Genomic DNA, 14,312 nt, shown 5'->3' with positions numbered 1-14,312 from the left:
GATCAACCAAAGAATTTATAAATCTTACATGTGCACTTTTTGTAATAATTTATATAAAAAAAAAGTCTATTTGCATTATGTTTTGGTAATATATGAATATATTTGGCTGATTTTTCCTTTTTCATGGTGTCTGTTTTTATTTAAGTAAAATGTGGCACCTGCAAAATTGTGCAGTTTATTCATGTAATAAGCTTTTAATAACCTCGAATTAGAACATTTAATACAAATGAAATTATAAAATGTTTAATTGGATTTTGATTGAATTTTCGTACGTCTCTGAAAAAATCTCAGAGCTGCATGAGCATAATTGTGATATACTCTTGTATTCTCATACTAGCCCTGGACCAGGCACTCCAAGACCTGCCAGATCACGATGCCACAGCCATGTGGAGCGCCATGAAGGGTGTCATCTACAGCACAGCCATGGCCACGTTTGGCACTAGTTCAGCGCACATCTATCAAGGATAGAACCAATAATCGAAGACAAATGAAAAGCCTTCAAAGCTTACAAAAAATGCCCTAATGAACGGATGCTTGCTGATCTCAGAAGCGCACGAAGCAACACCCAACACATCGCTAGACAGTGCGCGAACGAGTACTGGTAACAACTATGTGAAGGACTCCAGCGCAGTGCCGAATCCGGAAACATCCAAGGTATGTACTGTGATATCAAGAAGGCTCTAGGCCCTATGGTGAAAGGGATCGTCCGCCAGAAATCTCTGACGGGAGAGGAGATCACTGACTGCGAGCAACAGATGGCCAGATGGGTGGAACACTACTCAGAGCTATGCTCCCAAGAAATGTCAGTCACCGATGCAGCCCTAGCAGCATAAAAACTGCCCACCATAGAGGAGCTCCACAAAGTGCCCACCTTAGAGGAGCTCAACAAAGCAATCGACTCCGTCCCAAACGACAAAGCACCATGTAGTGACAGCATCCCGCCCAAAGCTATCGAACGTGGGAAACCAACATTGCTTCAGCTGCTGCATGAGCTACTTTGTCTCTGCTGGGAGGAAAGGAGCGGTCCTCCAAGATATGCGCGAGATACCGTTTACAAAAACAATGGCGACCTCAGTAACTGTAATAATTACAGAGGGATCTCGCTTCTGAGCATCGTTGGCAAAGTGTATTCTCGCATTATACTCAACAGGCTGCAGTTGCTGGCGGACCGTGTGCACCTGGAATCCCAGTGCGGCTTTAAAGCAGGCAGGTCGACGACAGACATGATCTTTTCCATACGACAACTCCAAGAGAAGAACACAGAGCAAGGTCAACCACTCTACATGATGTTCATTGAACTCACCAAGACCATTGACCTGCATGATAATTAGTTTTTATTATGTAAACTGAAGACTATTAAATGCATCGAAGAGGTCATCTAAGCTGTTATTTATTACATTTTGTTAACAATTGCTTGGAAGAGCTGAGATATGTAATAGTTTATTAGACTAGTTACAATTACCTTGAAGAGATGAGCTATGTAATCATTTATTGTATTTTGGTTACAATTACTTCAGAGAATTGAGATATATACTTATTTATTACTCTTTTTACAGTTATACAGTTACTTCAACGAGTTGAGATATTTACTCGGCTTTAATACTCTGGTTTCAATTACATCAAATAGTTGAGATACATACTCGTTTATTACATTGTTTATAATTACTTCAAAGAGGCGAGCTATGTAATCTTTTAGTACACTTTGCTTACAATTACTTCGAGATAATTTCATCCCATTTCCCTTTTGAAATGTACACCATAAACTGAATCCTGGAGTTATTTACTTGTAGATCGAACCAGTAAAGATTACATATATAGTTTCTTTGAAATCTTTTTGTCGCATATGAAGATTTGTTCTAAATTGTCGAAATTACACTGGGCGTTACGTTCCTATTTGTTACGCTGCGGAATACCAACAAATAAAGATTTCTTGAGTTTTATTGTATTTCTCACATTTTTTGTGAATTTAAAAATTGAATTAAACACTTTTAAGTAGTTATTGTTGATTAGCCGGTGTATATAGTATGACGACGGAAGACATCATGTCTGTATACACTTGTTGCATTCGTGTGTATGTGTGCGATGCTTTATTTGAATTAACGTTTGTCTTTCACCATTATTTTGCATTAAGTATGACAGATGGCCAGATGGGTGGAACACTACCTAGAGCTATACTCCCAAGAAATGTCAGTCACCGATGCGGCCCCTAGCAGCATAAAAACTGCCCACCATGGATGAGCTCGACAAAGTGCCCACCTTAGAGGAGCTCAGCAAAGCAATCGACTCCCTCCCAAACGACAAAGCACCAGGTAGTGACATCATCCCGCCCGAAGCTATCGAACGTGGGAAACAAACATTCCTTCAGCCACTGCATGAGCTACTTTGTCTCTGCTGGGAGGAAGGAGCGGACCCCAAGACATGCGCGAGATACCGTTTACAAAAACAATGGCGACCTCAGTGACTGTAATAATTACAGAGGGATCTCGCTTGATCTCGCTTCTGAGCATCGTTGGCAACGTGTATGCCCGCATTATATTCAACAGGCTGCTGTTGCTGGCGGACAGTGTGCACCTGGAATCCCAGTGCGGCTTTAATGCAGGCAGGTCGACGACAGACAGGATATTTTCCATACGACAACTCCAAGAGAAGAACACAGAGCAAGGTCAACCACTCTACATGATGTTCATCGACCTCACCAAGACCTTTGACCTGCATGATAATTAGTTTTATTATGTAAACTGAAGACTATTAAATGCATCGAAGAGGTCATCTAAGCTGTTATTTATTACATTTTGTTTACAATTGCTTGGAAGAGCTGAGATATGTAATAGTTTATTAGACTAGTTACAATTACCTCTAAGAGATGAGCTATGTAATCATTTATTGTACTTTGGTTACAATTACTTCAGAGAATTGAGATATATACTTATTTATTACTCTTTTTACAGTTATACAGTTGCTTCAACGAGTTGAGATATTTACTCGGCTTTAGTACTCTGGTTACAATTACATCAAATTGTTGAGATACATACTCGTTTATTACATTGTTTATAATTACTTCAAAGAGGCGAGCTATGTAATCTTTTAGTACGCTTTGGTTACAATTACTTCGAGACAATTTCATCCCATTTCCCTTTTGAAATGTACACCATTAGCTGAATCCTGCAGCTATTTACTTGTAGATCGAACCAGTAAAGATTACATATATAGTTTCTTTGAAATCTTTTTGTCGGTTATGAACATTTGTTCTAAATTGTCGAAATTACACTGAGCGTTACGTTCCATTTGTCACGCTGCGGAATACCAACAAATAAATATTTCTTGAGTTTTATTGTATTTCTCACATTTTTCCGAATTTAAAAATTGAATAAAACACTTTCAAGTAGTTATTGTTGATTTATCGGTGTAAATAGTATGACAAAGAAAGACATCCTGTCTGTATACACTTGTTGCATTCGTGTGTATGTGTGTGATGCTTTATTTGAATTAACGTTTGTCTTTCACCATTATTTTGCATTAAGTTTGAAACATTTCAGAGAAAACACATATTCATGCCATTGAGGATACTTGTAGAATACATTCATTGAACAGATAACAGGGTCGGATGTGAGGAAGTGGGTTTGCAGTACAATATATTTCCATTTATGCAATGCAATTCTTATAGCATAATGCTTGGCCAGAATAATTGACAAGTATATATGCTGCAATAATAAGGATTATAATTGATTTTCAATATCCAATGCCTGTTTAGTTTAAAAAACATTTCCTGTATGACACAGCCAGAATAAAAAAGATCAACCAAAGAATTTATAAATCTTACATGTGCACTTTTTGTAATAATTTATATTAAAAAAAAGTCTATTTGCATTATGTTTTGGTAATATATGAATATATTTGGCTGATTTTTCCTTTTTCATGGTGTCTGTTTTTATTTAAGTAAAATGTGGCACCTGCAAAATTGTGCAGTTTATTCATGTAATAAGCTTTTAATAACCTCGAATTAGAACATTTAATACAAATGAAATTATAAAATGTTTAATTGGATTTTGATTGAATTTTCGTACGTCTCTGAAAAAATCTCAGAGCTGCATGAGCATAATTGTGATATACTCTTGTATTCTCATACTAGCCCTGGACCAGGCACTCCAAGACCTGCCAGATCACGATGCCACAGCCATGTGGAGCGCCATGAAGGGTGTCATCTACAGCACAGCCATGGCCACGTTTGGCACTAGTTCAGCGCACATCTATCAAGGATAGAACCAATAATCGAAGACAAATGAAAAGCCTTCAAAGCTTACAAAAAATGCCCTAATGAACGGATGCTTGCTGATCTCAGAAGCGCACGAAGCAACACCCAACACATCGCTAGACAGTGCGCGAACGAGTACTGGTAACAACTATGTGAAGGACTCCAGCGCAGTGCCGAATCCGGAAACATCCAAGGTATGTACTGTGATATCAAGAAGGCTCTAGGCCCTATGGTGAAAGGGATCGTCCGCCAGAAATCTCTGACGGGAGAGGAGATCACTGACTGCGAGCAACAGATGGCCAGATGGGTGGAACACTACTCAGAGCTATGCTCCCAAGAAATGTCAGTCACCGATGCAGCCCTAACAGCATAAAAACTGCCCACCATAGAGGAGCTCCACAAAGTGCCCACCTTAGAGGAGCTCAACAAAGCAATCGACTCCGTCCCAAACGACAAAGCACCATGTAGTGACAGCATCCCGCCCAAAGCTATCGAACGTGGGAAACCAACATTGCTTCAGCTGCTGCATGAGCTACTTTGTCTCTGCTGGGAGGAAAGGAGCGGTCCTCCAAGATATGCGCGAGATACCGTTTACAAAAACAATGGCGACCTCAGTAACTGTAATAATTACAGAGGGATCTCGCTTCTGAGCATCGTTGGCAAAGTGTATTCTCGCATTATACTCAACAGGCTGCAGTTGCTGGCGGACCGTGTGCACCTGGAATCCCAGTGCGGCTTTAAAGCAGGCAGGTCGACGACAGACATGATCTTTTCCACACGACAACTCCAAGAGAAGAACACAGAGCAAGGTCAACCACTCTACATGATGTTCATTGAACTCACCAAGACCATTGACCTGCATGATAATTAGTTTTTATTATGCAAACTGAAGACTATTAAATGCATCGAAGAGGTCATCTAAGCTGTTATTTATTACATTTTGTTAACAATTGCTTGGAAGAGCTGAGATATGTAATAGTTTATTAGACTAGTTACAATTACCTTGAAGAGATGAGCTATGTAATCATTTATTGTATTTTGGTTACAATTACTTCAGAGAATTGAGATATATACTTATTTATTACTCTTTTTACAGTTATACAGTTACTTCAACGAGTTGAGATATTTACTCGGCTTTAATACTCTGGTTTCAATTACATCAAATAGTTGAGATACATACTCGTTTATTACATTGTTTATAATTACTTCAAAGAGGCGAGCTATGTAATCTTTTAGTACACTTTGGTTACAATTACTTCGAGATAATTTCATCCCATTTCCCTTTTGAAATGTACACCATAAACTGAATCCTGGAGTTATTTACTTGTAGATCGAACCAGTAAAGATTACATATATAGTTTCTTTGAAATCTTTTTGTCGCATATGAAGATTTGTTCTAAATTGTCGAAATTACACTGGGCGTTACGTTCCATTTGTTACGCTGCGGAATACCAACAAATAAAGATTTCTTGAGTTTTATTGTATTTCTCACATTTTTTGTGAATTTAAAAATTGAATTAAACATTTTTAAGTAGTTATTGTTGATTAGCCGGTGTATATAGTATGACGACGGAAGACATCATGTCTGTATACACTTGTTGCATTCGTGTGTATGTGTGCGATGCTTTATTTGAATTAACGTTTGTCTTTCACCATTATTTTGCATTAAGTATGACAGATGGCCAGATGGGTGGAACACTACCTAGAGCTATACTCCCAAGAAATGTCAGTCACCGATGCGGCCCCTAGCAGCATAAAAACTGCCCACCATGGATGAGCTCGACAAAGTGCCCACCTTAGAGGAGCTCAGCAAAGCAATCGACTCCCTCCCAAACGACAAAGCACCAGGTAGTGACATCATCCCGCCCGAAGCTATCGAACGTGGGAAACAAACATTCCTTCAGCCACTGCATGAGCTACTTTGTCTCTGCTGGGAGGAAGGAGCGGACCCCAAGACATGCGCGAGATACCGTTTACAAAAACAATGGCGACCTCAGTGACTGTAATAATTACAGAGGGATCTCGCTTGATCTCGCTTCTGAGCATCGTTGGCAACGTGTATGCCCGCATTATATTCAACAGGCTGCAGTTGCTGGCGGACAGTGTGCACCTGGAATCCCAGTGCGGCTTTAATGCAGGCAGGTCGACGACAGACAGGATATTTTCCATACGACAACTCCAAGAGAAGAACACAGAGCAAGGTCAACCACTCTACATGATGTTCATCGACCTCACCAAGACCTTTGACCTGCATGATAATTAGTTTTATTATGTAAACTGAAGACTATTAAATGCATCGAAGAGGTCATCTAAGCTGTTATTTATTACATTTTGTTTACAATTGCTTGGAAGAGCTGAGATATGTAATAGTTTATTAGACTAGTTACAATTACCTCTAAGAGATGAGCTATGTAATCATTTATTGTACTTTGGTTACAATTACTTCAGAGAGTTGAGATATATACTCATTTATTACTCTTGTTACAGTTATACAGTTGCTTCAACGAGTTGAGATATTTACTCGGCTTTAGTACTCTGGTTACAATTACATCAAATTGTTGAGATACATACTCGTTTATTACATTGTTTATAATTACTTCAAAGAGGCGAGCTATGTAATCTTTTAGTACGCTTTGGTTACAATTACTTCGAGACAATTTCATCCCATTTCCCTTTTGAAATGTACACCATTAGCTGAATCCTGCAGCTATTTACTTGTAGATCGAACCAGTAAAGATTACATATATAGTTTCTTTGAAATCTTTTTGTCGGTTATGAACATTTGTTCTAAATTGTCGAAATTACACTGAGCGTTACGTTCCATTTGTCACGCTGCGGAATACCAACAAATAAATATTTCTTGAGTTTTATTGTATTTCTAACATTTTTCCGAATTTAAAAATTGAATAAAACACTTTCAAGTAGTTATTGTTGATTTATCGGTGTAAATAGTATGACAAAGAAAGACATCCTGTCTGTATACACTTGTTGCATTCGTGTGTATGTGTGTGATGCTTTATTTGAATTAACGTTTGTCTTTCACCATTATTTTGCATTAAGTTTGAAACATTTCAGAGAAAACACATATTCATGCCATTGAGGATACTTGTAGAATACATTCATTGAACAGATAACAGGGTCGGATGTGAGGAAGTGGGTTTGCAGTACAATATATTTCCATTTATGCAATGCAATTCTTATAGCATAATGCTTGGCCAGAATAATTGACAATTATATATGCTGCAATAATAAGGATTATAATTGATTTTCAATATCCAATGCCTGTTTAGTTTAAAAAACATTTCCTGTATGATACAGCCAGAATAAAAAAGATCAACCAAAGAATTTATAAATCTTACATGTGCACTTTTTGTAATAATTTATATAAAAAAGTCTATTTGCATTATGTTTTGGTAATATATGAATATATTTGGCTGATTTTTCCTTTTTCATGGTGTCTGTTTTTATTTAAGTAAAATGTGGCACCTGCAAAATTGTGCAGTTTATTCATGTAATAAGCTTTTAATAACCTCGAATTAGAACATTTAATACAAATGAAATTATAAAATGTTTAATTGGATTTTGATTGAATTTTCGTACGTCTCTGAAAAAATCTCAGAGCTGCATGAGCATAATTGTGATATACTCTTGTATTCTCATACTAGCCCTGGACCAGGCACTCCAAGACCTGCCAGATCACGATGCCACAGCCATGTGGAGCGCCATGAAGGGTGTCATCTACAGCACAGCCATGGCCACGTTTGGCACTAGTTCAGCGCACATCTATCAAGGATAGAACCAATAATCGAAGACAAATGAAAAGCCTTCAAAGCTTACAAAAAATGCCCTAATGAACGGACGCTTGCTGATCTCAGAAGTGCTCGAAGCAACACCCAACACATCGCTAGACAGTGCGCGAACGAGTACTGGTAACAACTATGTGAAGGACTCCAGCGCAGTGCCGAATCCGGAAACATCCAAGGTATGTACTGTGATATCAAGAAGGCTCTAGGCCCTATGGTGAAAGGGATCGTCCGCCAGAAATCTCTGACGGGAGAGGAGATCACTGACTGCGAGCAACAGATGGCCAGATGGGTGGAACACTACTCAGAGCTATGCTCCCAAGAAATGTCAGTCACCGATGCAGCCCTAACAGCATAAAAACTGCCCACCATAGAGGAGCTCCACAAAGTGCCCACCTTAGAGGAGCTCAACAAAGCAATCGACTCCGTCCCAAACGACAAAGCACCATGTAGTGACAGCATCCCGCCCAAAGCTATCGAACGTGGGAAACCAACATTGCTTCAGCTGCTGCATGAGCTACTTTGTCTCTGCTGGGAGGAAAGGAGCGGTCCTCCAAGATATGCGCGAGATACCGTTTACAAAAACAATGGCGACCTCAGTGACTGTAATAATTACAGAGGGATCTCGCTTCTGAGCATCGTTGGCAAAGTGTATTCTCGCATTATACTCAACAGGCTGCAGTTGCTGGCGGACCGTGTGCACCTGGAATCCCAGTGCGGCTTTAAAGCAGGCAGGTCGACGACAGACATGATCTTTTCCATACGACAACTCCAAGAGAAGAACACAGAGCAAGGTCAACCACTCTACATGATGTTCATTGAACTCACCAAGACCATTGACCTGCATGATAATTAGTTTTTATTATGTAAACTGAAGACTATTAAATGCATCGAAGAGGTCATCTAAGCTGTTATTTATTACATTTTGTTAACAATTGCTTGGAAGAGCTGAGATATGTAATAGTTTATTAGACTAGTTACAATTACCTTGAAGAGATGAGCTATGTAATCATTTATTGTATTTTGGTTACAATTACTTCAGAGAATTGAGATATATACTTATTTATTACTCTTTTTACAGTTATACAGTTACTTCAACGAGTTGAGATATTTACTCGGCTTTAATACTCTGGTTTCAATTACATCAAATAGTTGAGATACATACTAGTTTATTACATTGTTTATAATTACTTCAAAGAGGCGAGCTATGTAATCTTTTAGTACACTTTGGTTACAATTACTTCGAGATAATTTCATCCCATTTCCCTTTTGAAATGTACACCATAAACTGAATCCTGGAGTTATTTACTTGTAGATCGAACCAGTAAAGATTACATATATAGTTTCTTTGAAATCTTTTTGTCGCATATGAAGATTTGTTCTAAATTGTCGAAATTACACTGGGCGTTACGTTCCATTTGTTACGCTGCGGAATACCAACAAATAAAGATTTCTTGAGTTTTATTGTATTTCTCACATTTTTTGTGAATTTAAAAATTGAATTAAACATTTTTAAGTAGTTATTGTTGATTAGCCGGTGTATATAGTATGACGACGGAAGACATCATGTCTGTATACACTTGTTGCATTCGTGTGTATGTGTGCGATGCTTTATTTGAATTAACGTTTGTCTTTCACCATTATTTTGCATTAAGTATGACAGATGGCCAGATGGGTGGAACACTACCTAGAGCTATACTCCCAAGAAATGTCAGTCACCGATGCGGCCCCTAGCAGCATAAAAACTGCCCACCATGGATGAGCTCGACAAAGTGCCCACCTTAGAGGAGCTCAGCAAAGCAATCGACTCCCTCCCAAACGACAAAGCACCAGGTAGTGACATCATCCCGCCCGAAGCTATCGAACGTGGGAAACAAACATTCCTTCAGCCACTGCATGAGCTACTTTGTCTCTGCTGGGAGGAAGGAGCGGACCCCAAGACATGCGCGAGATACCGTTTACAAAAACAATGGCGACCTCAGTGACTGTAATAATTACAGAGGGATCTCGCTTGATCTCGCTTCTGAGCATCGTTGGCAACGTGTATGCTCGCATTATATTCAACAGGCTGCAGTTGCTGGCGGACAGTGTGCACCTGGAATCCCAGTGCGGCTTTAATGCAGGCAGGTCGACGACAGACAGGATATTTTCCATACGACAACTCCAAGAGAAGAACACAGAGCAAGGTCAACCACTCTACATGATGTTCATCGACCTCACCAAGACCTTTGACCTGCATGATAATTAGTTTTATTATGTAAACTAAAGACTATTAAATGCATCGAAGAGGTCATCTAAGCTGTTATTTATTACATTTTGTTTACAATTGCTTGGAAGAGCTGAGATATGTAATAGTTTATTAGACTAGTTACAATTACCTCTAAGAGATGAGCTATGTAATCATTTATTGTACTTTGGTTACAATTACTTCAGAGAGTTGAGATATATACTCATTTATTACTCTTGTTACAGTTATACAGTTGCTTCAACGAGTTGAGATATTTACTCGGCTTTAGTACTCTGGTTACAATTACATCAAATTGTTGAGATACATACTCGTTTATTACATTGTTTATAATTACTTCAAAGAGGCGAGCTATGTAATCTTTTAGTACGCTTTGGTTACAATTACTTCGAGACAATTTCATCCCATTTCCCTTTTGAAATGTACACCATTAGCTGAATCCTGCAGCTATTTACTTGTAGATCGAACCAGTAAAGATTACATATATAGTTTCTTTGAAATCTTTTTGTCGGTTATGAACATTTGTTCTAAATTGTCGAAATTACACTGAGCGTTACGTTCCATTTGTCACGCTGCGGAATACCAACAAATAAATATTTCTTGAGTTTTATTGTATTTCTAACATTTTTCCGAATTTAAAAATTGAATAAAACACTTTCAAGTAGTTATTGTTGATTTATCGGTGTAAATAGTATGACAAAGAAAGACATCCTGTCTGTATACACTTGTTGCATTCGTGTGTATGTGTGTGATGCTTTATTTGAATTAACGTTTGTCTTTCACCATTATTTTGCATTAAGTTTGAAACATTTCAGAGAAAACACATATTCATGCCATTGAGGATACTTGTAGAATACATTCATTCAACAGATAACAGGGTCGGATGTGAGGAAGTGGGTTTGCAGTACAATATATTTCCATTTATGCAATGCAATTCTTATAGCATAATGCTTGGCCAGAATAATTGACAAGTATATATGCTGCAATAATAAGGATTATAATTGATTTTCAATATCCAATGCCTGTTTAGTTTAAAAAACATTTCCTGTATGATACAGCCAGAATAAAAAAGATCAACCAAAGAATTTATAAATCTTACATGTGCACTTTTTGTAATAATTTATATAAAAAAGTCTATTTGCATTATGTTTTGGTAATATATGAATATATTTGGCTGATTTTTCCTTTTTCATGGTGTCTGTTTTTATTTAAGTAAAATGTGGCACCTGCAAAATTGTGCAGTTTATTCATGTAATAAGCTTTTAATAACCTCGAATTAGAACATTTAATACAAATGAAATTATAAAATGTTTAATTGGATTTTGATTGAATTTTCGTACGTCTCTGAAAAAATCTCAGAGCTGCATGAGCATAATTGTGATATACTCTTGTATTCTCATACTAGCCCTGGACCAGGCACTCCAAGACCTGCCAGATCACGATGCCACAGCCATGTGGAGCGCCATGAAGGGTGTCATCTACAGCACAGCCATGGCCACGTTTGGCACTAGTTCAGCGCACATCTATCAAGGATAGAACCAATAATCGAAGACAAATGAAAAGCGTTCAAAGCTTACAAAAAATGCCCTAATGAACGGACGCTTGCTGATCTCAGAAGTGCTCGAAGCAACACCCAACACATCGCTAGACAGTGCGCGAACGAGTACTGGTAACAACTATGTGAAGGACTCCAGCGCAGTGCCGAATCCGGAAACATCCAAGGTATGTACTGTGATATCAAGAAGGCTCTAGGCCCTATGGTGAAAGGGATCGTCCGCCAGAAATCTCTGACGGGAGAGGAGATCACTGACTGCGAGCAACAGATGGCCAGATGGGTGGAACACTACTCAGAGCTATGCTCCCAAGAAATGTCAGTCACCGATGCAGCCCTAACAGCATAAAAACTGCCCACCATAGAGGAGCTCCACAAAGTGCCCACCTTAGAGGAGCTCAACAAAGCAATCGACTCCGTCCCAAACGACAAAGCACCATGTAGTGACAGCATCCCGCCCAAAGCTATCGAACGTGGGAAACCAACATTGCTTCAGCTGCTGCATGAGCTACTTTGTCTCTGCTGGGAGGAAAGGAGCGGTCCTCCAAGATATGCGCGAGATACCGTTTACAAAAACAATGGCGACCTCAGTAACTGTAATAATTACAGAGGGATCTCGCTTCTGAGCATCGTTGGCAAAGTGTATTCTCGCATTATACTCAACAGGCTGCAGTTGCTGGCGGACCGTGTGCACCTGGAATCCCAGTGCGGCTTTAAAGCAGGCAGGTCGACGACAGACATGATCTTTTCCATACGACAACTCCAAGAGAAGAACACAGAGCAAGGTCAACCACTCTACATGATGTTCATTGAACTCACCAAGACCATTGACCTGCATGATAATTAGTTTTTATTATGTAAACTGAAGACTATTAAATGCATCGAAGAGGTCATCGAAGCTGTTATTTATTACATTTTGTTAACAATTGCTTGGAAGAGCTGAGATATGTAATAGTTTATTAGACTAGTTACAATTTCCTTGAAGAGATGAGCTATGTAATCATTTATTGTATTTTGGTTACAATTACTTCAGAGAATTGAGATATATACTTATTTATTACTCTTTTTACAGTTATACAGTTACTTCAACGAGTTGAGATATTTACTCGGCTTTAATACTCTGGTTTCAATTACATCAAATAGTTGAGATACATACTCGTTTATTACATTGTTTATAATTACTTCAAAGAGGCGAGCTATGTAATCTTTTAGTACACTTTGCTTACAATTACTTCGAGATAATTTCATCCCATTTCCCTTTTGAAATGTACACCATAAACTGAATCCTGGAGTTATTTACTTGTAGATCGAACCAGTAAAGATTACATATATAGTTTCTTTGAAATCTTTTTGTCGCATATGAAGATTTGTTCTAAATTGTCGAAATTACACTGGGCGTTACGTTCCATTTGTTACGCTGCGGAATACCAACAAATAAAGATTTCTTGAGTTTTATTGTATTTCTCACATTTTTGTGAATTTAAAAATTGAATTAAACACTTTTAAGTAGTTATTGTTGATTAGCCGGTGTATATAGTATGACGACGGAAGACATCATGTCTGTATACACTTGTTGCATTCGTGTGTATGTGTGCGATGCTTTATTTGAATTAACGTTTGTCTTTCACCATTATTTTGCATTAAGTATGACAGATGGCCAGATGGGTGGAACACTACCTAGAGCTATACTCCCAAGAAATGTCAGTCACCGATGCGGCCCCTAGCAGCATAAAAACTGCCCACCATGGATGAGCTCGACAAAGTGCCCACCTTAGAGGAGCTCAGCAAAGCAATCGACTCCCTCCCAAACGACAAAGCACCAGGTAGTGACATCATCCCGCCCGAAGCTATCGAACGTGGGAAACAAACATTCCTTCAGCCACTGCATGAGCTACTTTGTCTCTGCTGGGAGGAAGGAGCGGACCCCAAGACATGCGCGAGATACCGTTTACAAAAACAATGGCGACCTCAGTGACTGTAATAATTACAGAGGGATCTCGCTTGATCTCGCTTCTGAGCATCGTTGGCAACGTGTATGCCCGCATTATATTCAACAGGCTGCAGTTGCTGGCGGACAGTGTGCACCTGGAATCCCAGTGCGGCTTTAATGCAGGCAGGTCGACGACAGACAGGATATTTTCCATACGACAACTCCAAGAGAAGAACACAGAGCAAGGTCAACCACTCTACATGATGTTCATCGACCTCACCAAGACCTTTGACCTGCATGATAATTAGTTTTATTATGTAAACTGAAGACTATTAAATGCATCGAAGAGGTCATCTAAGCTGTTATTTATTACATTTTGTTTACAATTGCTTGGAAGAGCTGAGATATGTAATAGTTTATTAGACTAGTTACAATTACCTCTAAGAGATGAGCTATGTAATCATTTATTGTACTTTGGTTACAATTACTTCAGAGAGTTGAGATATATACTCATTTATTACTCTTGTTAC

The sequence above is a fragment of the Sinohyriopsis cumingii genome, chromosome 16, assembly GCF_028554795.1.
Source record: "Sinohyriopsis cumingii isolate HCF-2022 chromosome 16, ASM2855479v2, whole genome shotgun sequence".
Lineage (NCBI taxonomy): Eukaryota > Metazoa > Mollusca > Bivalvia > Unionida > Unionidae > Sinohyriopsis > Sinohyriopsis cumingii.
The sequence above is the reverse complement of the archived record's forward strand: the minus strand, read 5'-3'. Positions refer to the sequence as shown.